The sequence below is a fragment of the Caloenas nicobarica genome, chromosome 4 (assembly GCF_036013445.1).
Source record: "Caloenas nicobarica isolate bCalNic1 chromosome 4, bCalNic1.hap1, whole genome shotgun sequence".
In the NCBI taxonomy this organism is placed as follows: domain Eukaryota; kingdom Metazoa; phylum Chordata; class Aves; order Columbiformes; family Columbidae; genus Caloenas; species Caloenas nicobarica.
The window spans coordinates 44171952-44196868 of record NC_088248.1 but is presented as its reverse complement, the minus strand read 5'-3'; the positions used below and the strand labels follow the sequence as shown (position 1 = coordinate 44196868).

Genomic DNA, 24917 nt, shown 5'->3' with positions numbered 1-24917 from the left:
GCAAAGAGAACAGAGAAGAGTCATTAAAGGTGTCAAGAAACATGTACAGCTGAGAATCACAAGCACATAACTGTCAGTTAGCACTACAGTTTAGACGTGGTATATAGGAAAGAACAGATGGCCAAGAAGTGACCCTTGTGAGAGGGACCTGAGAGAGCAAGGGTCTTATCACATAAGAAGTGAACAAATACACACCTCCTTTTGTTTGTGGTTTGTTTGGTTGTTGGGTTTGTTTTTTTTTTTCCGGTTGGTTGGTTGGGTTTTTTTTATGTAGAGATATGTAGAAAAATGTTCACAATAAAAGCATAGGCAGTTGGATGAGAGATTTGTAGAAACGTAGTTGTTATTTAAGGAGGAAAAAAAAAAAGAAACCCCTGCAAACAGAGATTGCACAGTTCCTCAGGGCAGTCATCATTATCCAGGGTTAGGTCCATCTCAAATATAAATTCTTAACACGCATTTTGGAAAAGACTGAGTAAGGTCTAACACTGACTATCTTCTCTCTTCATTAACAAACAATTCATGATAAAAATGTTTCTAGAGGATTTTATATCAGGCCTTTTATAGATATGACGTTTTAAAAACTTATTAACTGAACAATCTAAGCCAACTCTTGCAAAGCAGCAGGTAAGCAAGCTCACTCCAAGTATTGGGTACATTTACCCATTTATTTCAATTATCTAAATAGATAGAATTGTGAAGTGAAAATATCACTTGTCAGTACATATCAGCTCTAATTGGTGCTGTACATTTCACGAATAAGCCAACGTTCAAGACTCTCTACATGTCTGACTAACTAGCAGCTAGGTGTATGCCAAAATTTCTTCTCTCAGAGCCTGAACAGTTTCTGAGAGAAGCAAGGAGATAATCTAAACTAAGGATTTAACAGAATATACTTATTACTTGAAGAAACCAAATTGTCATCACAGGAAACACTTAAGATATAAATGGTTAATAAATATATACTGGAATAACGATATAATATATGGTATAATTGTCATAATGATATAATAGTATAACATGATTAATGAGAAGACAGAACAACATTACGAACTTGCTCAAATCTACTTGAAACAGTAACACAATACTATGTATTTTATTAAGAAAGAAGTCTTAACTAACAGCAAATTTTTGTAACGTTATTTTTTTTACTGTCTAGGTATTCATTGAACATTGGGGGATGCTTAACTCCACAGCCCGGAGAACAGATCTAGGTTCTAAGCTTCATGTAACTCATACATCTGTTTACAGCATATATATGTTGGGTATGTCCTTCACATGGGCTGCAGGTAAAAATGGGAGAATCCTCCCCAGTCTTGCAGTTTTTACATGAAGTAAGCAGAGGACATCTTAACAAGCAGGCCTGTAAATCTGAAAACTCCTGCATCCTTTTGCCAAAACTTTGCCTTCCAAACAAATAAGAAAATGGAATATCAGAAGCTGCCTTTTTATTACTGAGATGAAGTAAATGGGCATAAGAAGGAAAACTAGGAAAATAAAAGAATAAATGAAGATTAAAATGTTTTAGATCACAATGATACATCACATGCACAACATTACAGAGCATACAAAACCGTAACATCCTAATTTGATTACATTTAAGTGTTCTATGAGGATATGCATATGATATATTGCTGTGATTTAAAACATTTTATTTCTATTGAAGCAGCTCTACAGCTTTGAAGCCTGCTGCAATTTTGTATGTCTGCTGCCTTTTACATTCTTCAACACCGAATGGCAGATTCTCCTGAATATTTACTCACTGAGAACGCTGGCAGAACTTGCAGGCCTTGATTTTATTGTAGGATTGTAACTCTGCATCCCAGTTACCAGTCTTCCTGCTTAGCATCTTAACATCAAGAACTAGAGTAATGTCGCAAAATTTTCATTCAATTGATTTTTCTCACTGGCAAAACTCCTCTGCTAAAAATCTTGATGATTTGAGGCATCCAAAAATTTTTAATGCTCAGTATACAAAAGACATCTCTGCTGCACTGTCAGACCAAGACTCTGGATGAGTCAGGCATACAGATCCTTTATTTTACAGGACAGATTCCTAACTGTGCTTCAACTGATAAAGACAAACACATGCTAAGTACTTACAGAAAAACCTATCATCCAATATATAAATAAATGTTCAAATATATACATTATATACAAACCTACAAGTGACACACGTAGCTACTCAGACATAATACTCTAAGAAATCTTGCAGTATAAGTAGATAAACAAATGAATGTATGAATGAATATTGCTTATTTTCAAGTTTTAAACAGTGAAGGTTTCCAAGTCAAACATGAAAGCTGGGAATGTAACATATTGCTCTGAAAACACTGAATAAATCAGCAAAGAGTGGAAAGTTTGTTAAAAATAGAGATAATGTGATAATGCCACAAGTGGGACAAGGAATTTTGCCGGTATTTGAAAACCAGCAGAACAATGACAACAAAAGAACCACCAACCCTGCAATAAAACAAAAGTTTTTGTCAAATACTATTTCAAGTCATCTGATCTTGAGAAATCAAAATAAATTACTTTAGTTTCCATTCTCAAATGACAATGGAGAAAGATGACAACTTGAAAGAAATTTAGTAAATACAGGGATCACTTTACGTATTGTTAGCAAAAACTCAAACCTTCTCTATCTTAAATGCATAGTGCTAACAACCCTTTCATACTCCAGTTGAAAAGGTTACTGTAAAACAGAATAAAGAATACACCTAACATCTTTTCATTAATTTTATTTACAGTGTTTCATGGTGACAAAAAAATCCTTCTATTGGATGCAGCTTTGCTATTAATGCACTACAATTCTCCAGCTTCCTTTTAGGCATACCGATATCATTCTCAAAAAAAACCACCCATCACCCCTGTTTTGTATTGCAATCTCAATAGGTTCCACAGCCAAAAAGACACTGAAAAGTCTCCTCTTCCATGAAAGGGGCTTGAGGAAAACTAGCGTCAGTAGAGATATCTCTCTCCCATCTTCTCTTCATCTCTGCCAGTCATTTTCATGACTAATTAAGTGATAGGCATAGCCTGTTTTCTGGGCAACCGATCTGTGAAACAGCACTTCTGTAAAACCAGATGGTAATAAACCCTTCGCTGCTCCTGTGGTCCTGTGGAGGTGAGCAGGAACATCCTCAGCCCAGCTCTCCTGAACATGGTGCCTTCACCGCACTCTCACAACGCAGAATCATAGAATCGTTTTGGTTGGAAGAGACCTTCAAGATCATTGAGTCCAACCATTAACCTGGCACTGCCAAGTCCACCACTAAACCATGTCCCTAAGAACCTTATCTACCAGTCTTTTAAACACCTCCAGGGATGATGACAACCATTTCCCTGGGCAGCCTGTTCCAATGCCTGACAACCCTTTCCATGAAGAAGTTTTTCCTAATAACCTATCTAACCCTCCCCTGGCACAACTTGAGGCCATTTCCTCTGATCCTGTTGTTTTTTACCTGCAAAAAGAGACCAACATCCTCCTCACTACAACCTCCTTTCAGGTAGCTGTAGCACATGGAATGGCAATGTGAACTGAGAACTGGTGGTGTCTGCTACAAGTACATGGATTTCCACTGCTGATATGAAGAAGTCAAATTCAGGAAAACTGAGGAGACTGAAGTACATTAGCTTCCATTCGTACCAGTAAAAGCACATGCATCAATACAGGAAGGATGACTAAACTGAGTCATGTGAAACAGTTCATCTTTCACTTTCCACTGCCCCATGCAGAAGAAAAGCAAGTTACACTGTAGTCCTGAAAGCTTTAATTAGGGGACTTCAGAAATATTTGTATTATTTTGGTTTGTTTAGTATTTGTTTTTAATCAAAAACTTTCTGTCAAAACAAACTGTTAAGTCTCTAGCAACATGATTCTGCTCCAGTATCACAACATTAGTTTGGTTGATAGACTAGCAGCCTTTGCGAACTTCAGTTATTCAAAGATAGGCTAACTAATTCGAAAAATAAACACATTGGTAAGAAACAAACAATCCCAGAGAAATAGAACAGAGGCTAAGAGAAGGACGGCATTTTCAAAGGAGGTGAGCAATCCACAGAAAGAAACTTCCTTTAATAACTACATTTGCCAGAAAGCATGGAGTTAATTATTATTCCAATACATATAATGTATTCAGAGACCTCAAATAACAGACATTACTACCTGGCATTTCAGGCAGTTGTTGAAGTATACTGATTGTAAGTATAAATGTTCATATTATGAAACAGGCAGATGGTCTGCCTCACCAGAAACATTAGAGTCTGACATTTGTTATCAGTTGTACTGATTTAATACTAATGAGAGTAAATGGAGACAGATTTGCAAAAATCTGTCTCTCAGGAAGATGTATGTGTGCCTTTAAAAATCTTTTACTTCAGATATGTCATACTATGGTACCAAGAAGAATAATAATATATTTTAATATACAGCACCACTCTGACATCTATGCAGAGCTTTCAGTCCAGTAACCAAAACCTACAACTACAGGAGAGTAAATTTATTCAGGAAAAGCAGCAGAGGTAGTGCTTCAGGATCTCTGCCATAGCCATAAACCGAGATTAAACTTACTTTTTACGATATTATAACATACCGTTATACTTATTGCTAAAAATTTTGTTCACAAGTAGAGTGATTATAAGATAGGCACGGCAAGGGTAAATTATGCTTGTTCTCCGAATGCTGAAGTGCTGTTATCCTGGTCAGCATGTCCCTGGTGACACCAGCTCCCTGCAGGCATGGGTGATAAGAACCACCAGGAACCAGAGATGGGTTCTGTAGAGCAACCTGCCCCATCACACTCACTGCCTGCATTAGGGACTGTGGCATAAATCATAAATCCAAACTGATAAACATTAAACAAGGGGCATAAATTATGAGTGCTTTCTCAAGCCTAACAGTTCTCCTTAGACTTGTTCTACTGTATGCAATTGCTTCGGGTCTTAAGATTCATTAAGGCTACATTTCTCATAATGATGAAGTGGCAAAGGTGTTCTTTCTAAGTCAGTGTCTGGCCGCCATGTTTCTGTAAAGTGACCACTTCAATATCGCTGAGATTTCTGTTGTTATGAATAATGATAAAGCACACTGAGTCTTAAAAGTATCTTTTCAAATATAAATTAACCACCACCATGCTCTTGCAGAAAGGTGCTAAAAGATGGTCAAGGCGCTACTTTAAAATTCATTCCTAGATCTAAATACAGTGCTGTCTGATAGCACGACAGTGAGGTAGGGCATTCAGGGAACTGCTGACCCTCAACACATTGACTATATCCATGAGGGTTCCCCAGAGCATGGCTGTTCCTCATGGGGCAGGACATGGCACGGCGGGACACAGAGCCACCGCAAAGGGCTACAACAAACCGACACCACAGAAGCTCCTTGCTTGTTTTGCTCTCTTCAGATATTTTCCTTTCTTTTCCATTTCTTCTGCAACACCAAAGTAAGTGCAGTCAAATATACAGTGGTTTTGTACTTTCTCATTAATTACACAGCATCGATTCCATGGAGATTGAGTTTATTCAAACCATTCTGAGCACAAGCACAATTTAAGACTGAGGTGTAGTAACACAGTGTTATGTTAAATTCAATTCTTTACTTCCAGTTTATGTCAAACACCAAAACTTACGGACTGATTCAGACACCCTAACAGGGAAGACCTGGATTTCTTCTTTCATAACCCTAACTGTAAAGACTATTATTCACTCATCTCCTATTTCTTTGAAAGCTAATGCCCATTTATTATCTGAGGATGGATTACTATAGGGTTTATTGCAAAGTAAAAATATATTTGTTTGTAATCATCCATATACTATATCAAATGAATACACCTGACAGAGAGGTGTTAAAAAAAGTCTTTTAACCAAATCCATCTATAGGTTATCGATAGAAAAATAGATTTTGTTGTGTTTTTCATTGCTTGGAAACACTAATTTCAGCTAAGATATTTTGACCATATATACTGAAGGTCAGGTATTACATATTACAATTTCCCAATTTTGTAACATTTTATAGCATTGGTCATTGCCAACAACTTCTAAAACAAGACTAAAACCAAGATTCTATTCCTTGCACAGAGTGCTGTATTAGCATACTGCAAAATTATGTAGAATACTGTACTTCAAAATGAGAGAAAAATGCCTCTGGTATAAAGTCAAGAAAATTTCAACTAAAGTCAGTTGTACACATTGTAACACACTTTCTCTGAAGCTTCTACATTGGAACACAAAACACAAATTAACTGTCATGTTTAAGCAATTATCTCCTATCAAAACGATCAAAAGCCTAATTTACACAAGAGTTACAGTGGATGCATTTCCAATTCCCCCTCTAGCTTCCCTGAGACAGTACAACTGATCTGAACTAATAGAGTCACACTTTTTTTTTTTTTGGCGGGGGGGCATGCAGGGAGAGAGCGTGTTTGTGAGGGTTTTTTTAAGTAAATGGAAGAAGTGTGATCCTGCCTGCAAGGAAAAGACTGGAAATACACAAGGCACATTTGTTAATGTATTACATATTGAGATAGCCATCCAGATCAATATCCTATTTTTTAATATATTTTTTCTTTTTCTCGCAGAAAACCAAGAGCACAAATGGATACTACTTGATTTTTCAAGCAAGCTGTTCACAGGGCAAGGAGGGAACTAAGCGGACAGAACTAATTTTGGAGTCAGAGTCCTGAAACAGAATTTTCCTTTTGTGACTTTGAGCAAGATGCCCTCTCCTGTCTCACAAACACCAGCATCTGCAACTGGAGCAACATCAAGCCTACCTTCCTAATCAAAACACATAAACAAATCAATCACTGTCATTCAGCAAGGGGGGGGGACTGAACAGCACAGATGACACAGACAGAGGGAAAGAACAATAATTCTGTGATTCTTCTTTTTCCCCCCTTCATTCTTTCTACACACTCTCGTGGATCTACAGCAGTGGAAACTTTTACTTTTTTTTTCCCCCCTTTAATTTACAGGGCTGGGATTTGTGCAATTCTCATACTTTAAAGTGATTTGCTCTAAAAAATTAATATACACACACATACTTTGTATACTTCCTCTTCTGCATGCAATGCATAAATTCTACTAAAATCCACTGCCAGTACCAGAGCCTAATTTTGAAAATTGACTAAAAGAACAAAATAAAAAAGAACAGAGTCTTTTTGTAACTAAATGCAGATCTCCTGAAAATATGAACTCCTTTTCCTCTTGTATTTTTTTTGTTTTCCTCTTTGTACATTCAACCTCATAGCCTTCTATTAGCATTAATATTGAACTCAGGGCTTTTCGACTAAGGAATGGAATACAATGGATAACTTCTATTCCAAAAGTCAGAAAACAGAACTGTTTGTAAATTATTTCTGTTGAATTGAATTGTGCACTTAGACATTGTCATAGACGAGGCAGTAAATAATTATTTTTTAATTGCTAAAGGGAGACAACAGGTTTTTGCCCCCCCCCTCCCTTTTTTAATTAGAAAAAAAGGCCATTCTTCCCCACCCCTCATGCCCCCTCTGCCCTTTCCTGATGTGGCTGCCCCCATGAAGCAGTGATTTGCAAATTTGAAGAGCAATCATCCTGGATCGGCTAGAAGAGTCTGATGTAGTTTTGTATGAAAATATTGAGAGACCAGTAAAACATTTTATATACCTTTAGCTCTGGTTTTGGTTAGAAGCTAAGGCATGCTCATTGACACAAAGACAATAATAAAATAGGTTGTCTTCTCCAGAAACCAAAGTAAAAATAAAAATCCCCAAACACCACAGCAAATTTTACTTATACCAGTTAGTAAATAGTTGAGACAAGTCATTACTATGAAACCCACTTTGTTTCCCAAACAGAGGTAAAATCTATTGCTAAAATCTGAATGGTAGTCAGTGCTTGTCAGAAAACCTGAATCTGTTAGTTCTAATATTGAGATACACTTGAATCACCTTCCTTGGAGACGCATGCACTAGCAGCGTACAAATGAGCAGCATGCAGGTATTGAACAAATGCTTGCAAAACTGGGATTAAGCACACACGGTGGCTTTTGCTTTGGACAGACAACAGCACCTCCCTTCCACAGACCCTAAGAACTTCCCTTGGCCCATGAAGCTGTTTGAAGAAAGATGGTTCTGCGAAAACAACAGTTAAAAGTTCTGCAACATGAAATAAGAAGTTTCCATAGACTTCTTACATTCCTTCACGCTTCACTGACTAAATACATGGCAAATAAGTTATGACAATCTGTGGTTAACTTTCACTACATTCTCAAAATACAGAGGCTCAATTCTGAAATTTGATCAATATTCATACCATCTTACATACTAAGGTAATTGGTAAAAATGCTGTGATATATTCTTTGAGACATTTCTGAGGAATAATTTAAGTATTTGTTACCCAACTTCTATAAATCTCCTGTTTGCAAGTATTGATGACAGTTAATGGAAGTATTACATTGTTAGAAGGGTTTCAAAGTGACTTAAGTGAGGCATATAAACAGGATAAAAATAGAACTGAACATATCACAATGAAATCATGAAGGCATAATTTAGATACACGCACAAAATGTGAAGTCCTTTTTCCTCTCAGCAAGAGAACTATTAAAACCACAAAAGAGTCACATATAAAAAAGCAGGCTTTAACAAAGGGCTGACTTTAAATAGTTTTCAAAATCAGGACTATGCAGCTTTGCAGTAGTAAGATACATGTTACAAGCATATACTCTAATAAGGCCTCTATTTAAAATTTTGCCACATAAATTTACAAAGGAGATCTAGCTGTCCTCAGACTATATGCATAATTAAGTATGAATATGGTAAACAAAAAGCTAATAAAAATCTGGGCAAAGACAGCCGAAGTCAATGGTACATTTTACATATTCTTTAACTAAGACCAATTACCTACTTTATCATCTATAATCCTGACAAAACTCTGGGATTTGCACACTAACAGCACATGCACGTCAATCACTGTCATCTTCTAATCCAGAAATCTGCATATGTATTTCTGCAATAGGATTAAGATTAGTTTTATGAAACTTTACACAGCACTGTAGTCCTGAAAGCAGTAACCCTGTGTTCTACCGCCTCTACTTGGCTCTCTGCATCCCTGCCCCTTGACTCATCCAAAAGCTTGTGGTTTCCTTGTTACCAGAGCTCACTTGGGTTAAATGTTCATTTTCACCATGTCAATTTTAACCTGGGTCCGTTCCCCAGCCTTTGTTTGCAGCCAGCCACAGTAACTCTTGTGCTGGCAAGCGGAGGCTGCAATACAGCAGGAAAACCTACAGTGCATGAAATTGTGACCTTCAACTCATAACCTGGCTTCATAATCCAAACCTAGATAGCATTATGTAGTGAATTACAAACCCATCCAGCCCCAAAAACTATTTCCGATGCAACAGCAACTTTTTGCTCAAGAACTGTTTTCCCCCTAACAAGAGTACCATGAAAATTTCAGGAGGCCAGCCGAGCATTGCTCTTTCTCCTCATCTCCTCCTCCTGTCTTCTTCCCATATTGACAACCTCAAGAACTTAGCAGTAACAATTCAGGTACAGAATTCAAGCTTCCATGTAATATCACAGGGCTTTGGAAAAATTTTGCTTCGTGGCCGCTAGATTTCTATTGCTTATTTCACATTCTGTTTGCTACAACCAAAGCTAGGTATCAATACCAAAGCCATTTCATCTTTACACATACAAGCTAGAAAACATCATATTATCATACTGGTCTGAAGCTTGAGTCTTAGAGAGAATGCTTGGGTTTAGTCAATGGTAGGGAAGCTGAACAAGACAGTAATTGTTGGCATATACACATTTGCCATCCAACTCTGAATACAGTGGTGAAAAGCAGAAGATACAGGAAATTAAAAAAAAAAATCCATTACTTACTAGGAGAAAAGTGTGCCTTAGGAACAGGGACTACGGAAAATAAGCTCGCTAAAGCTGCCGGTAACCATATGAATATATTTTCAACTTTTCATGGTGCAAAAGGTGAGACAGCATAGGCTTTCTCCCTGCTGAAAGGCCACTACCAGTTTGTGGTGATGAAAACCCTTTGGGAGAAGGGAGTTTTAAGTGGGTGGAATTACAGGGACTCAGTGGATCCACCTCTGACTGATATCAAACTGAACTTCCTAACATTAATGTATAGTTAGGTCTTATTACGTATGTAAATTCATAAAGGGAATTTAAGGGACAGTTTTAAAGAGACACCATATTTCTATCAGATATATACATCATGGAACGTCCTCTGCCTGAAAGGCAAGAATCTTCTTATCTGGAAAAAATATCTCCAGTTATGTTTCATGCTGTCCAGTCACCATAATTATTGCAATGATTTCCCTTCTCCTTTTACTGGAGAAAAAAACCATAATTGGGTTCTTTAAGGAAAAAAGACACCCTGGTGCCATCTGATTGTTTTAGCCTGATTTTTCTAAGAAACTAATGTTATTATGTGAAGATTAAACACAAAATCGTAACATTTGAACTATGTTGTCCAAGTTCTATCAAATTTGGCAAAATGCTAGATGTCTCAGATACGAATTTCACAGAAGTTAGAGGCCTTACAGAAAAATAAGGCCTAAAGCAGTGACTCTTGAGGGAAAAGCAACCACAGTTTTGTTCCTTTTCCCCCAGAAAGATGGCAATCTACTAGCTAATTGCAATTCAGATACTACCTGTTGAACCCACAAGCACTCTGTTCCTAACTTGGCCAAAACACATTGAGACAGGCTGGAAGGAACAGCAGACTCTGGGGACATGGCAGGGAACTGGCCATCTGACACTGGAGACTAAAACACATAGTGAATGAACCTAAAAGAAATCCAGTTTTTAGGTCTGATACTCATGGAACAACCTGATTCATGTTTATGGAGTATTCTCAAGCCATAGTACTTAAGGGGAAAAAAAACCCAAACAACAGAACACTTGAACAGCCCATACATACAAAACATACACATAGATAATTTGAGTTAAGTCAATATCAATTAAATAAAAGGGATGTAAAACATTGCAATTGTTATCGTGACTGGATAGCTTTAAATACCTTGGTAGCACGCAATATAACAACGAAGATTTGTGCTGAGGTGCCTAAACAAAAGACAGAGCATATTTATTTTCATCAAAATGCCCAAGTAATATGATAAACATTGAAATAAAACAGTGAGAAAACCTCCCACCATTTATTCTTCACATAAATAGATACTATTTGTATATGTAGGCTGTCAGGCACACACGCACCCTTTTAAAGGCCTAGTTTTCCAAGCAGATTTTATGTATGGCTTTCTCCCCCCATCCCCAAGAACAAAAGGTCATTGAAAGACGAAAAGAACTCCAATAAAATAAAAAACAGAATAACCCATGTCCCCAAAAAACAAAGAGCAGATACAAATTATTGTTGACTCATATTGTAAATTGCCTGTCCACTACAAGCTTTCAGAGTAATGTAACAAGGAAAAAAAAAAAAAGTTTTTCAATCACTGCCATCCATCATCTTGGTAAACAAGTAAACTGTATACTCTGCCATCTGCTAGCTATTAGTCTGTGTAATCACAAAATATCATGTAATGTAATAATAAAACACACTACTATTACCTACTCTTTCAATTTATAAGCAAATAATTCTATCTGTCAAATGATTTCATGTTAGCATGGGACTTGAACCTTCTGTGCTGCTTACCATCAATCTAGTCGTCAATCTAAGATAAGTGTGTCTCCTGTTCGGTCCTCCTGTGTTTGGAAAACACTCAGCACAGTAGTATACTTGATCCCAGAAGAAATCGTATGAAGAGACGGGTCAGCAAAGGATCCAGCTGTCAAGGACCTGAAGAGTTCAACCACAAGGGCTATGAGACAGTCACTGCTCTTGTTCAGACAAACTTAAGTGCTGCCAAGAAAGGAGAGAATTCTGATTTCTGATTTTTTTTTTTCTGCACCATGTTCTATTTAATTTCAATACTTGCCATTAAACATATTTGCATGACAAAGAGCCCTAGAGAGCTACAAAATTCTCAATTTCCATCTTTAAAGGTACAGTAGAAGCAGCTTTATTCTAAAATGCTTAAATCAGATTAATAATTTTTTTAAACAGATTTAAAACCAAAACTATCCATTAGATAGCAAACACGTTAATGAGCAACTCGCAACATTTTTCTAGCAATATGTATTACTAAAACATGTTTAAACAATGGTACTGATCTTATTCCTAGTAATTTCTCAATGAACTGATAAGCGAAGGTCAAACAAAATGACATTTGCTCTTTCCACCAGCTGACAGAACTGGCCAGAGTTACTACATCATCAAACCAAGCGCGACCAAGGGTTCAGTTGTCTAGAACTCACACACCTATGCCTTATTACATATTTTTAATTTACAGCAGAGAAATCAGGAAAGACTCCACTTAAGTGGCGCTGCCAGTCCAGTTTGGGGGCCCTTTAAGGAACAAAGTCATTCAAACTCCTGAAATAAGGCTCAAACTCAACCAGCTCTCTCAAACGCATCCATCTCCTAAACCTAATGTAATGATCTATTCCAGCTATTTGTTAAATAGCTCTGCAGTTCATAAAGCAGACACTGTTGCAAATGTGAAGAATTAAGAGTTCAAAACTGCACTTAAAAATAACACTACTCAGATTGCAAAACCCATCATTCAGAAATTATGGAATGAAATGCATAATAGCAAGTGAGATTTCCCGCCTAAAACTAAATACTAATGCATAAAATGAAAATTCTTCTTTTAGTTTTATGCATGATGATGCAATCTTTAGTTATATAATCACAGATTTGTTACAGAATCCATGACTGGTATCCTGTAAATGCACCCTGTGGTATCAGAATTAAAATTGTATCTGCACACATCAATCTCTTATTTTCTTATCTTCCTAAATTGTGTGTGTCTATTGTGCTTGACTTCAAAATCTAAATTAAATTTATTACATATATATTGCACTTAAGAAATGTAGCAATTACTGCTGCTGTCATAAAAACATGTACATAAGTAACAGAAATGAGATAGTGGTATAAAGTGATTTTCAGTCTGGAAGAAGTTTTGTTTCCTAGGATGCATCCTTTAAGTCTAGCCAACTTGACCATTAATGCCACTATCTTCACATCATTGATAGAGAAAAATTAAAGGAAGTCTCCAAAAGCAAAACGCACTTCCTTTTTTGCCTGGATAAATTCTGTAATTATGCCATGTAGTATATGGTACGAACAAAGGAATTAAGTGCTACATAGAAACTGAAGAGAACTTCAGTACACAATTGTACTAATTTTCAGCTGGGCACAGACCCAAGAAGAGAAATCAGAAAAAAAAAAATCTTCTGGACTACTTTCTCAATTTCTCTGTGCAATTTTAAAACAGAGACCCTTCTCCTAAACATTACAGCAACATGCATCCTGCAGCCTTATAATAATATGTAAGGAGGGGGAATGGCTCCACAAGAGAGACATACAATGGATACGTTTCATGTCAGCCCAAAGTGACATTAGAAAATTGGTTGCAAGAGTTAAAGACTATTTCATTTAGTTTTCAGGTTTCTTTACAATAAGAAAGAGAGTTGAAAATTCTATTCGACCAGAAAAGTTTGATTTTCTTATGTGGTTAGTCTGCAGCAAAATCATAGAACAATTTGTTATAACCAATTCAAAACTTTTGCAAAAAAAAAAAAAAAATCATGTACCTCATTAAAATATCTCTGTTTTAGTCTATCCAGGTGTTGGTTTTCAGAATTCATAACATCTAAGAACTTAAGAATTTCTAACACCAGATCCACAGAATCTATCCCAAAAGTTTAATTAACTTTGTAGCCTTTACTGATGTGTTTTTCAAAGAGAATGCAGAAAAAAAATTTGCTTGACGATTTTCTGTCTGTACCAATAGCCAATTCTGTTAATGGTTGACACAATAAAACTGTCAACAGTCTAAAAACGTTTATTAGGCTAACAAGGCAGTGATTTGACAACAATGGCAGCCCAGACGAGCACTGCTCCATCACTTAATAGCACTAATTTAACCTGGAGGACTAGGCCTCAAGATGCAACTACTACATCTGCTAAACTAGCCAAAATGTGTTAGGTATGCAAGTTTAAACAAGATAACACCCAGTTCTGCACTGAGTCAGAATAGCACGAATAGGTGACGTGATTCAACATAAAATCCGCTTACAGAAAGTGAATAAAGCCAAGAAATTTGGAACAAAACAAACCAGAAGAGCAAATTAATACTGAGTCAGAACTTGCACTGTGTGGGCATTTCAATCTGATACTGGAGTACTGGATATTCCAGGGACTGATTTGTTGCACTGTTAAACCTGAGCATAATTTTGAAGACAAGGAAATTGAGGTATCTGGCTGAAAAGAAGGAAAGCAGGGCACAGCGTGCAGGGCACGGCGTGCAGAGCCCAGCAACTACATGGGGCTGGAGCTGGGGAGAAGTCGCAGCAGCAAACAGGAGGGCAAGGCACCAGCAGCATGGCAGAAGAGCAGGCAGTGAGGAGCTGGGGTTGAGATAGACTACGGGTAAGCTAAAACTCCACTTTCTCCCTCCCACACTGCCCAGTGTTCTCTCTAAGAGATTTCTGACTTTTTATGCATGAGTAGAAAAACGTAACCTAATTGCCACTTGGCAACGTGCATCTGCAATAAATATCAAACTACAATTTTCTAACAAAGAAAAGGCAGCATAGCCAGAAAGTAAGTTATAGCTATTAATTCTCCACCCAAATTTCTGATGTTATCCATTATATATCTTTGTAATTCTATTATGGCTATGAGTTCATGACAGTCAGATTTTGTTAGAGCAGCCCACTATTTTTAAATGACAGCTCTCTCGCCTGAGATATCAATTAGGAGGGGAAAAAGCTAATAATCCAAGTAGAGTTCAATTTCTTGCTATTGCAGTCAACATTTTAACTCTCTATAACAAATGGCCATACAAGATTTTAACTCTATAACAAATGACTACGCAGCATTTTAACAACCCATTATTGTTGTGTTGCATAGTCATTTGTAAAGGATTTTCCCTAGTTTTAGATAGGCAAAGAAAATGAATAAGAAAGAGACTTGGATGCAAGATCAGTATACCGATCATATTTTCAGGAAACATCTGATTGTGAAACCAAAATTGTGCATGAACTGCTTGCATTTCTAATACATACCTTTTAAGATACAAATAATACTGTATTATCAGGAAAAAATATTGGTATTCGGCATTTCAGATTCAATTATGTACTAAGTAAAAGTTTAGGTAATAGTGTACTTACTATGACTAACTAAAGGAAAATTTTTCATGCAGCTAGGTGTTAAAATCAACTGGGTTTGGTAATACATACTCTACCTTTCTCAGCCTCTACTCACACAGCTCCATGTGATATATTTATGTTAACACTATGTACTTCTAAGGCAAGCACTATCGTCTTCATCTCTGTGCAACATGCAGTGCAGTAGAGCTCCTTCCCACAAGGGTCAATTGGCAAATAAACATGCTAAGTAGTAATACTGAAGCACCATGTCAGCCAAAGTCACTAGAGAACATACCAGTGGAATTAGACAACAGATCCACTAGGACACTAAGTTCTCTAGCAATCTTCATACTACATTTTATTAACATTTTTATTATTTCTTGTGTAATACTCAAAGAACAGATATATACTTACCTACATGACAAAAAAAAATTCACTAGGAGAACAGCAGCTGAATTATTAAAAATACCTAGGGCCCTTCAAGTACTAGGAAAGGTGTCTCCAGGGATTCTCAAAAGTCCAAATGCTTAATTCCTACTTTATTCCATATATAAAAACAGGGTCTCGACCCTTATCTCTTGACAAGAGATACTTACTGAAACTCCAAATAGGGACTGTGCTCTCATTTTGCAAGGCTGGGTCCATGCTTGGCAATTCACCTCAGGTGCTGTGATTTCAAGTGGCTTTTAATGGGATCAGAGACTAACAAAAATATAAGTGTACCAGGTGGATACCTGTTATTTGCTTTGTCCCTTACAATGATGATCCAGTGACCTACGAAGTTAACCTTAGGTGAACAGAAGTGCTGTAATATTCCATTAAATCAAAACACATTCCAACTTCCAGGCTTATACTACAGAGAAATATCACCTTTCTGAAAAGACTTGAAGAATTACTGATTCTAGTATGAGCAGGTATTAAGGGATCTTAAATTAACAAAAAAAGTCTTCGAAAAATACACCACAAACTATTTTCTCTCAAAAGCTATAAAATCAGTAATAGTAAAGAAGACAGCTTAATTTTATTTGGAGTATGAAATTTCTATGTTAGGGTATTTCTTAAAATATTTTTTAAAGTAGTTTGTCAGTCAAGTGGTCAAAACTTCAAGGACATGGTACATGGATGCGTTTTTCTTGGACATGTTTGTAATGACTGGCAGAATTCAGTAGTGAGTTCCCTTAACTCAGGGAACACTAGCCATGAAAAGTGATAAAACCTTATGAATATCTTTACCTTCAACCACCTATTTAATTTTTACAAACCCTTAATTAGCTAGAGGGTTACATGAGATAAAACCTACACCTTCCTGCTTTTATTTGCCCTCTAAGAACACAAATAACAGTAATTTCACATTTTAACTAGATTATCTATTACTTTCAGATCCTTTACTCTCCTGGGAATATTACCATTCTCAAGCTATTGCAATTTGGTGAACACACCGCAACAGTATTTTTTTTCTGAAGCCAGCTGAAATAATGGTACACCACACAGAGGTAGGTGCGAGCTCCCTGTCTCAGCAATAGCACAGAATGAGGACTCACATTACAGATTTGAGAAACAGAAAATAAATGTATGTAAACAGGTAACAGAACTAAACATTTCAAGAGTTACAAAACACTCCATAGTGGCTCAGAAATATCAAAACAGACACCAACATGTATAATCCCAACACCGATTTAAAAGCAATGAAGGTATACTACCTGAGTATTCTTTGAGGGCATCAGTTAAAAGCTCTCAATCAAAACATGTAGGGTTAGTATGTTAACCTGAATCTTTCCCAGAAGTAAAAAATGGGACACCCAAATGAGAATCAGGATCCAAAAATCTGCAAAATACACTGCAAACTCCTTCTTGCAGCTTCATAATAAGAATGGTTAAGCATTGGATCTGTCTGCCAAGAGAGGCTGTGAAATCTCCACTGTTAGGGATTTTCTGAGCTTAACTTAACAAGACCCTGAGCCACCTGACTCCACTTTGAAGGCAGCACTGCTTTGAGCAAGAGGCTGGACTAGATGACCTGAAGAATACCCTTACAACTGAAATTATTCCGATTTACCTTAGTGTACACTGGAGAACGCCTTAATGAGACATTAATGGGAGCTGTTAGAACTGCAAAATACACATTCAGGATCTGAATACTGAGTTTCCTAAACAAACAAACAAAATTAATTTATTAGTATTGTTCTCTGAAAAGGTGATTTCTGGTCAAAAATCAGCTGGAATGTCATCAAGTAAACTAATGGAGATGTACTATTTTGAGAGTTAGTAAAAAAGGACTGCAGGTCCTAGGAGCTTAAGGCTCTGTTTGAATAGACTTTGGCACAGTCCGTCTCCTTGGCCTCAATGGAAAACGTCGTCATCCTTCCCATAAATTAGGCGTCTCAGTGGAGATGATTAAGCCTCCGAGGAAGAGTCTGACCTCACAAAATACCCTTCACTGTATGTGCAAAACTTCACAGGGCTCTAAAGCTTGAAGGCACTCTACATTAACAGGTCATATCTCCAGGAAAATGAAGACACAGCAATACCAAAATTTGGTTTTTAACCTCATCTAATGTTAAAACAAATATATGCACATGCAAACAAAACAGTGTAAAGGTGCACTCATTTCCCTGTCTCAGTTTCCTCACCAGTGAGAACAAACAGCTCAAGCCAAAATTATTCTGCATTTCCAAACTCCTCGTAAGGTAGCTTTTTCTTTCTGTCAGGGAGTTTCTCAGCTCCCTTGAAACCACACTGTAGAGATTCCTCCCTTCCCCATGGTGTTCCCCAAATACTTCAGGAAATACTGCTCCCATTACAGTTTTCAGTTCTCTTTGTATTATGACCCCTAGATGAGACTCACAGATGTCTTCAAAACCACCTAACACATGCTTAACTACTTACGAGTTCAGGTGTGAAAAATCAGTTTGTCTGCCCAATAGCTATTCCTCTGCCAAGGATGCTTCCTTTAAAAATAAAGTCAAATATTATTAGGCATAAGCCCAGTGAAAGTTTTGCATGCTACCACCTGTGAGTTTTATTTCCCCTGGTGTTTTCAGCCCAACATTTGTACATCTTCCACAGCCCAGTATCAAAGAGAATCAATATGCAGAAGACACCAGATGACCCGACACATCACAGCATCCTTTCAGCCACGCACTGATGAGAATCCCAAGCACACCAGAGCCTAATGAAGTTAATGAAATTTCGTAACAATTTAAATCAATCCAACTCACTGCTTCTGTTGTCCTCCCCTGTTGCCCTGCCCACAGAGTCACCCCTTTGCTCTGACATTTTAATGATTGCAAGGTGCACTGTTTCAGAAAGCAGTCACAATACTGCAGGAAATAAGAGGAGCTTAAGGTTAATATTTGCTCTGAGCAACTTCTGAACCAGCCTTGCATGGTTTTATATAAGCACCAGCAACGATACAACAGAACAGTGCACCTCTGCCTTATTTTTGACTGAACAGCAACAGAATACCAGCCTCACAAATGTGATCTATAGTTAAAAAAAGGCCAAATATTTCTGGCTATTTTTTATAGTCATAGAAGTACTCAATACACCTATATCAGTATCCCATTCCTAAAATATAAAATCACTGGATACACTGTGACTTCTTGATTTTTAAGTTTTTCTATAAGTATTTATTCACTGCCTAAATGCCAATATTTTTGGCTGAATTTCAAGGCAGCTGCTCTTTCCAAGTCGAAATAGAAGTATGGAAGTTTTTTAACCCCTTGGTTTATATCTGTAAGCAGAAGTCAAGAAAAAATACAATGTAAATTTATCTATTACACAGAGCCAAACTGATTACTTGTAGTCTACAACACAAGAGTAGAATTTTTCCTGAAACCTCTCATAGTTCTACTGAGGCTTATTTTTAAAATATTTTCAAGTATTTTTTTTAAAAAACGAAACTTGACAGGTTAATGTCAATCCCATTATTTCAAATACTCTTTACACAACTTGAGAATTTAAGACATTCAGTGTTGCCCATCAATTTAATTAGTCTCCAAATCAGAGTAGTCAAATTACAGTTGCACCAAAAAAAACCCACTGTGCTGCTAACAGCATGCTAGGTCATCAAGTCTGTTATGCATTTTAGGAAAAGTTAATTCTCATCTAGTTTATATTGTACTATAGTCTGATTCCTCCTCCCCTGTCCACAACTTAGCTGGCATCAAAATTCTTCTTTATTATCGTACAACTACAAAATACCAATTAGATTGAATAAATCTGCATGTGATATTTTAGCACATTTGAGAGATGGAAATAATTCTTTAAAATACTCTGCAGCATCATATGGTACTTTATCCATAGTTTCATCATTTGCACAAAATAGCTTGCAGTGATTTGTTACATGATATTCTGAAATACTCTGCAGCTGTAGTGTGCAGAACTAAAAGGTCTCTCCTTTTTTTGATTACTTATTAGGATCTCAGGAATTCTTTTAAAAGTTTAGTAGAAAATCCACTTAAAAGGCTGTAGGGTTCTGGCCAAATCAGCTTCTGTCGAAGAGGGAAACGGTCAGACAAAAGGTTAAAGATGGATGTGTACAAAATAAATTTTATTGTTTCTCTTTAGGTACCTGTAGCTCTTGGAATACGTTAGGAGATAGGTATCACCTAGAGAGACTAATGTGCTAGGAGTCATATGCAAAATTACTTAATTTCACTAAAAGGAATGGCTGTTACACTTCTTAACACTACCACCACTTCCTTCATTAACAAGTGCAGGCAATGACTTGTATTTGTTTTAGCATTCAATATACATTCGATACATGTGTTCAACTGCCTTTATTTTTAAAAAAAGAGACCAGCCTAATAGAAGCTCAATGTGAAATGCCAACAACAATGGATTCAGTAACAATCTTCATTTGAAAAGTACTTCGAACGTCCTCATCCACAAAGGGAGTTGTTTCTGCTCCTCCCCATTCACTTATCCTTTCTATTGCTGCCTTTGCAAACAGAAGCCTGAAATTCCTTTCAAGATACACTGGGAGCGGAAAGCCTTCTGGATTGCTGTTGCCAGGCGCCCTGCATGTTGCTGCACGCCGCCTCCAAAATGCAACACACTTTTTTTCCTTAAATACAAATTGAAAGTGCTCGGCACCACTGAAAAAAACCTGACATATCCTAAACCCAGCTTTTTTAGGTCTCAGTTATTTTTTCTTCTATCTGTACTGTGAGGATTTACAGTCAATGTGATTTGCAAGCCATAAGGACACTGTGGTTTGTACGGCAGATAAACCTCCTCAGGTTAGCAGCTGCAGTTTAATGCAGGACCATCGCCTGATCTCCATGCCTCTTCCCTGTGCTTGAAGGTAACAGCCCATAGCAGTAACAGAGCCAAATGTACCACAGCAAAGCTACCGCAGTTCACAGCCCTAGACGTTAATTCAGAATTTTAGAAACTTCCCAAAATATCACTGAACGAAAATCATTCCTTGATGACAATGCAGTCAGTGAGACCCTATGCCACATGCTGTAATATTTCACAAGCTAAAAGGCCTGTGATTTTTTTTTTCCAAATTCAAAATAATATTCTCCATCATCTTGCTAAGTCAATTTAATACCGATAGTTTTGCAGTCTCACAAGAGTGATATGAACTAGTATGAATTTCTTTGAGGTAATATTGGTATCAGCATCTACATGAATAAATCATTCTGTCATCATAGATAAAATTAATTTTGGATACTTTCATTAATACTACAAACAAGACACAGAGATGAAAATGAGAAGAAAAGTGAATACTAGTGAATATATCTGGTTAGAATACAGTTTACAGATAAGCCACCTAAGTTCTGGCTGTGCAAATTGCAGATATAGAACCTTATGAATAAACTGGTAAGGATGGCTGAAAAATGCTATTTAAAGACAACATAGCATCCTAGAATATTAGTTGCAAATGCACATAGTAAGTAAAAAAAAAAAAAAACACACAAATTTACAAACCTTACAAAAGGAATCTGAGTTAAAACAGGAAGGACAGAATGTTGTTTCAGGTATTTTTAAGATTTTGTTCAAACTTTCCAGCATTCCATGAAGTGAACCAAAACACACATTCCCTCTTAATCAGTATGCTATACTTGCATTGTCATGCGTTTATTCTAAAACTAACCTAACTCTGCACATGAAAATGTATTTAAGTGTGGTTACATTTTCTGGTGGTATGAATTCTTTGTGGTTACCAAGCAAGCAATGAATTTTATTACTGTAGTGATAAAGTTCATGTATGAATCTTAAAAAAGATGGATGACTCCTTTTTTCCTCAAAGGGGACTTCCATTGTTACAATAACGATGACTGGCAAAATAATCATGCCATCAAAAGCCTTAACTGATCAGCTGGAACTCAAGATCTGTCAGTAAAGCTGCTTGCAAAGGTTACTGAAAATGTGTGAGATCCTAGCAAAAATGGCATTAGGAGATTATGATAACTTTGTCTGAAATATTAGCTGTCTGGAAAACTAAGTGAAGTTTTAAAAAAAAAAAAGCAAGAAAAATGATTCACCTGTTCCATATATATTGAAATTTGAACTTTATGTGAAAGTATACATTTTTATGCTAGCATTAAAAACTGATGAATCTTTATAGACATACACCTGAAGAAGTATCTAGCAAGCAGCATAAACAACAGCAACACTTATTTTAAACAGACTGCACATTTCAGTCTTGAAACATAACAGTTAAAACCAGTGAAAAATACTATGCATTGCTGCTTCTACAATAGAATTTATTATTAAGTTCTACCATGCACAGTGTTTTTGTGTACTTGGAATAGTATTTCCAAGGAACACTCGCATACAGAATAAAGTTCCACCCACTGCATCTGAACGCTCATGGATTAAGGTAATGCTTGCAATGGTGTTGCAAACAAATAAGAAACCTGCTCAGCAGTTACTTACAATGAAACATAAAATATCCCTTCCAATTTACAAGTACAAAAAGACTCAGTTATAGTGAAAATACCACATACAACTAAGCAGAATGCTAAAAAGCTACTTTATATGTATTATTAACAGCAATATTCAGCTATTTAGCATTAAAGAATAATAACACTAAACCCTCCCTTGGAGATGATTATTTTCATTGTTGATAGGTCAGTAACTGAGATTTCAGAAGTTAACCTCTGACTAAAAGACATCAAGTCTTTTTAGGTCATGAGGTCCTACTTCTCAGAAGACAAGCATAAAAGTCCTAAAATAACAAGCACACACACAGGTTTCTCTTAATTTGCCCTGTTGGATTCCTATAATAAGTGCTTAACAGCTCCATCCCCAGAGCAACTCTGCAGTCATCAACAAGACCATTTAACACATGATTTAGCAAACACATTTCCAAGATTTTCACTTACATGTGCTACACGGCATTGGAATTAATGCAAGGCAATTTATGGGCAATATCATTCTTGTCTTCACAGTTCTCTTCATATCAGATGCAAGAAGAGAAAGAAGCTGAGTTTCCAGGAGCCATACAGAAGTTGCAATGCTATGGGACCAGTCTCCTCCCCTCCCATTTACTGTGTTATGGGCAGCCAATCAAGGATTGTGCCCTTTCTCTCTTCCAGCCGAGGATTTGGGTTTGAAGGAAAACGATGAAAAAACCCTATTCAAAATGTAGTAGCATTCACATATAGCAGTGGTGAAATTCAGAGTTTGTAACGTTCACAATGAAGTATGCAGCTACCTTTCACAAAATAAGCCACTTTGCTTTCTTTATCCCACTTAAAACTCTCTAACTGGGAATTTGAGAGCCATGCAGATTTTTGAGTAACAGCTCAGCTCCCTGTTATTATAGCTTGCCTTGTGCTGTAACACCACCAGTTAAGCACTCCAAACTACACGAAGCACGAATGTGAGGTGGCATGCTAGTTGAAAACACAGATACTCAGAAGATCACAGAGACTGGTGGATCAAAACTGTTTGCCTGCTGTCTCTCACTCACACTGTCTCTCCCACAAACTTGTGTGAGGGGAAGAGTCAGCCTGCAAACCGAGATGCAAGCCCCCCAAGGCAGGGGGATCCCAGGCTTTCCAGGAACAGCATTTCAGGTCTACTTTGGCATTGGTTCGACACATCTGCTACTCACCTTGTTCCATGTCTGATGTTCTCACCAGGAAGATAGCATTATCTTTAACAAACTTGATGCAAGACTGAGGCAGAAGTGACAGTAAATTAAGTAAATAAGCCTGATCCCCAGTGCCTGAAACATTTTGCAGTGATCTTACTAGTATTTGATTACTATTTTAATGTTCTCTCCTCCCTCTCATCTTATCCACACTTGACAATCCCCATTAAGTAAGTCTATCTACATAGCTCTCATATGATCACACTATTTCTTGAAGGACTACACCCAACAGAGAACACACAGCTCTAGCTGCACTCTTAGCAGTACTGATTAGTTTACAGATCTTGTAACAAACTCCAGTTCAGCCTTGGAGTTGCTTGCATTTTTTAACCTCCTCTGAGCTGTAAGGCAATGGGTTCTACTCTAACCTTACAGATTTTTCTCTAATGAAATGGTAGTAGTGGTCAGTATTTGCTCACTATCCTGCATTTATTTCATTTATTCCACTCAGAATGGTCCACTACTCCAAATAAACAGTGTTTTCTGAACAGCAAGATCTGTTCTTCTACCAGACTGAATGTTAATTCATTTTGTTAAGATTATTTGGTTCTAACCTTATACTAAAAACACTGATGGCAAAGTTCAAAAAAAGCTTACGGTCTCTTCCACCATCTCATGAAAACAAACAAAACTTCAGTAGTGTTGGAGGTCACCATGTAAAATCTAACTGGATAACGCCTTCTGTGTAGGTAATGAACTGCTTTGTTACTTTGGAAGTGGAGTTCCACCTGGAGTAGTTTTTGCTGCAGGAGAATGTTGTTGCTTGTTGTTATTTCACATCAGAAGTCATCAAAAGTCTTTAAAAATCCACACTGATCAGAAGGATCCAACATGGAAGGAAGTTAGGTTGGACTGGTCTTGCTTCCTCCTACCAAAAAACCCACCCAAAACTTCAATCCTAATTTGTATTTTAGGCATACCCTTATTATCATCTTGACATGTCTGTTTCTAGAAACAGAATAAAATGACTTGTATATGTTATTATAATTTTTAGTCTATTGGTATCTCATCCTCCAACAGTTCTCAAAGACCACTCATTACAACTCTGAAATATTCATGACTAGGAGGGAAGGTTAAAAAAAAATACACACCAAAAAAACCCTCAAACAAACATGATTTCTATTTTCTCCTCTTGGGGAGGTGGGGCACGGGGAAGAGAGCAGGAGGTGGGAACTTTGGGAAGTTACATCTTAACATCTATTAACTTCAGTTTCCAGAGAAATGCAGAAGTAAATAGTGCAGGATGGATAAATGACTGAGCTGCCATCTGCTTCTGTTCTCGGTTGCTCTTTGGAAACACAGCTACCTCAGTGAAGTGTTTGCCAAATACTGGAGTAAAGAGGGCAATACATAACCTGAGGGGAGCAAGGCAGCAAAGTAAAGCTTTGATATCCACTTGTCTGCACGAGTTACCTACAGCCATCACCTTTCTAATCCCAAACCAGAGAATCTCTTCAGATAATGTAAGCGCCATGTGCATTCTGGACCTGCATCTTCCTGTTTGATGCTCCTACACCTGCTGGTATGCACAACTATTCAAACAGAATATTTCTTTGTCCAGAAATGTTCCTACTACCATG

General features: G+C 37.1%; 1 protein-coding gene across 11 annotated transcripts in view; it reads right to left on the bottom strand.

Annotated features, from left to right (window-relative positions):
• Nucleotides 1–24917, bottom strand: part of TENM3 (teneurin transmembrane protein 3) — a 512354-nt gene that overhangs the window by 342375 nt on the left and 145062 nt on the right. Inside the window, exon 1 of one of the 11 annotated variants that reach the window (XM_065634159.1) lies at nt 11662–11720. The exons of the other annotated variants lie outside the window; for them this stretch is intronic. The gene's annotated coding sequence lies outside the window, so the exon portion shown is untranslated. Of the gene's footprint in view, nt 1–11661; nt 11721–24917 lie in introns of those variants that run through there. 11 annotated transcript variants of the gene reach the window in all.